Source organism: Pseudopipra pipra, chromosome 12 (genome assembly GCF_036250125.1).
Source record: "Pseudopipra pipra isolate bDixPip1 chromosome 12, bDixPip1.hap1, whole genome shotgun sequence".
In the NCBI taxonomy this organism is placed as follows: Eukaryota; Metazoa; Chordata; class Aves; order Passeriformes; family Pipridae; genus Pseudopipra; species Pseudopipra pipra.
The window spans coordinates 20534048-20537234 of record NC_087560.1 but is presented as its reverse complement, the minus strand read 5'-3'; the positions used below and the strand labels follow the sequence as shown (position 1 = coordinate 20537234).

The following is a 3187-nucleotide window of genomic DNA, read 5'->3' as shown; positions in this document are numbered from 1 at the left end:
AAACCAAACTGGAGTGTTCATTAGCTGCCCTATTTTTTCAGGTGTATTCTAATAGCACTAATTAACTCGAAGGTAGATTTTAGCACTTCAGCCTCCCTTTCTGCCTTCAAATGCCAAAACAAATCTTGCCATAATTACCAGCAATCCTTTTCATTACCGGCTGCCTAATTATCCTATTAATAGCACATCCTAAGAGACTATATTTGCTTGGCAGGCAAATATTTGTTTTTAAATTAGCAAACACAAAGACAAACTGCTCTGTTTGCTGAAGGATTTTGAAATGCAAAATGGTTTATATTCAGGGAAAAAAAAAAAACATTAATCCAAGTCAAACCCAAATGCTTAATCCAGTTGAAGCAGTTGGATCTCTTCAACAAGGGGGGAGGGTCCCTGTGCCAAGGAGGTGTTTTTGGGATACCTGGGCACCATCACCTGTGCCTGGGCAAGGGGTCCTGGTGGTGTCATTGCTCAGGGAGGGATGTGATGCCCGACAAACTGAGGGTGCTGCCAGGGAGGGAAGGTGCTGGAAAGGTGGGAGCAGGCAAGAGGATGCTGGCATGGCAAGAGGATGCTCCTGGGGTGGGAGGGTGTTGTGGTTGGTGCTGGGGGGGTGTTGCCATGGCAGGAGGATGTTGTGGTGGTGGGAGGGTGATGTCACAGCAGCAGGATGATGTCACTGGGAGGACGTTGCCATGGCAGGAGGATGCTGCCGTGGTGGGGAGGGGGCTGTGACAGGAGGATCCTCTCGAGGTGGGAGGATGCTGCCTCCACCATGGAAGGATCTTGCCGTGGCAGGAGGATGCTGCTGAGGCAAGAGGATGTTGTCGTGGTAGGAGGATGATGTCACAGTGGAAGGATGCCGTGGCAGGAGGATGCTGCAGCCTCCAGGAAGCCTCGTGTCTCTCTGTAATTTACCCCACCAGGCCGGGAAGATGATGCCACAGCGTTTGCTTTTAACAGGGAGCAGAAGTGCTCGCTTGCAGGCTTGCAGCGTGAAAACCCCTGAGTGATTAGCCAGAAGAGTTAATTATCCTGTCGTTAAGAGAAGAGGTGCTAAAGGGCCTCAGCGATGGGCTCTTGGAGGGGAGGGCACCGGGTATTTCTCAGGGGAGGGCACCGGGTGCTTCCCGGCGGGATGGTGACTCCAACCTCCATCCTGGAGGGGTGCAGGATGCCAAGACGCTCCTCTGCCTGTGCAGGGAAGAGCTGGCAGAGCCTGTGTGGGAAGCTCCATCCCCAGGATTCAAACCAGAGGAGGATCAATAGATTTATCTGAGCGGAGGAACTCGGTCTGTCAGAGCAGCTGAATTATTTATGGACCTGGAGGGGCCTTTCCCGGGAGGCTGCAGAGCATCCACCTTCACAGCCACAATTACAGCTCTCTTTACAAAACCAACACCTCTTCCCTGTCTCTTTTTTTTTTTTAATATAAAACCCCAACTGTTTCATCCCTGGGTTACAAAAGGAGCAACAAACCCTGAACCTGCCACCCTCTGAGATGAAGGAGATGAATGGGCAGTGCTCTGCAGCCCTGTGCTCCCGCAATCCCACTGAGCACAGGGAAGCTCCCGGGCTGGAGGGGGGTTCCCACACTCGGGGTGCACGTTCAACACAGGCTTGGGCCTGTCCCCAAACCCCTTGTGGTCACCTGTCCCCTCACACCTCCCAGAACCTCCCCCTCCCTCGCTGTTCTCTGCAGCCCGAGGGGGTGAAATGTGTGCCCCTTCTTTCCAATTTGAGACCACCCTCCCACGCTGGGGGACCTCAGCCCTGCTGGAGTGGGATGGGGTGTCAGTCTGGATGTGATCCTGGTGCCTGTCACCACAGTGCCACCAGTGCCACCAGTGCCATCACAGTGCCATCAGTGCCACCAGTGCCATCACAGTGCCATCAGTGCCACCACAGTGCCATCAGTGCCACCACAGTGCCACCAGTGCCACCACAGTGCCACCAAAGTGCTGCTGCAGTGCCCTGCCCGCAGCAGGCAGCCTTGCCAAGGAGTTTAGGGGAGGTTTTTGGGGATTAGAGGGCCCAGCCATAGGGCCAATCAGCCATAGACCCAAACCCTCTGCCGGGGACCCAAACCCAGCCCCTTCCTGGCACAGCCCGGCCCGGGGGTGCCACCTGGGGACACCCCTCTGAGGGGCAGAATGAGGCCATGCCTGGGAAAGAAGAGGTTAATCAGCCTGCACAGGGCCTTGCCCGGGTTTCCTTCAATGACTGGAGCCTAAAATCCAGCGGCAGCAGCACACAAAGGGGCTCTGCAACCCATTGTGCCCCGGAGACCACCCAGGGGAGGGGGGCAGTGAATGATGCAGCACCGCCCCAGACAGCCTGCTCCCTCCCTCCCTGTGCCCTGCCAGCCTCCTCCTTCCCTCCCTGTGCCCTCCCAGCCTCCTCCTTCCCTCCCTGTGCCCTCCCAGCCTCCTCCTTCCCTCCCTGTGCCCTCCCAGCCTCCCTCCTTCCCTCCAAACACCAAACTCTCTTGCAAAACTGAAGCCAAGGTCCTGCCCCACTCCCTGGGGGACAGAAGGGCCGGGGGGTGATGCTCTTGTGACCCCCCCACCCCACCCGTGGGGTTTCACAGCCTCTGGGCCTCTCAGCCATGGCTCAGGTTGACACGGATGTCCCTTGGCCCTGAAAGGCACCTGTGACCATCCCAAATACTGTCTGACTCCAGCAGTGGGACCTCTGGGACCTGCCAAGCCTTGCTGGAGCAGCCCAGGGATGCTTCCCAAAGCACCAGAGGCCGGTGGGTGCCTGATCTGCCTCCCAGAGCATCCCACATGCATCCTGGATCCAGATCTGCCTCCCAGAGCATCCCACATGCATCCTGGATCCAGATCTGCCTCCCAGAGCATCCCACGTGCATCCTGGATCCAGATCTGCCTCCCAGAGCATCCCACATGCATCCTGGATCCAGATCTGCATCCCAGAGCATCCCACGTGCATCCTGGATCCAGATCTGCATCCCAGAGCATCCCACATGCATCCTGGATCCAGATCTGCCTCCCAGAGCATCCCACGTGCATCCTGGATCCAGCAGCGATGCCTGGATGCCGTTTGTGACGTGTCCATGGCCACACTGCTTCCAGCTCCGTGCCTGGTGGGAGGAAGCCAAGAGCTGCATCCCTCCTTGAGGACATCCCTGCGGGTCCTGCTGACACCCACCGCCTTTGGAGAGACA

The 3187-nt window shown here is 57.1% G+C and overlaps 1 long non-coding RNA gene across 1 annotated transcript; it reads left to right on the top strand.

The window, feature by feature from the left end:
• Nucleotides 1-683: 683 nt before the first annotated feature.
• On the top strand, nt 684-1396 carry LOC135420609 (uncharacterized). Its single transcript, XR_010433630.1, has 2 exons — nt 684-829; nt 961-1396. It is a non-coding gene; the product is annotated as an uncharacterized LOC135420609 (long non-coding RNA).
• Nucleotides 1397-3187: the final 1791 nt, after the last annotated feature.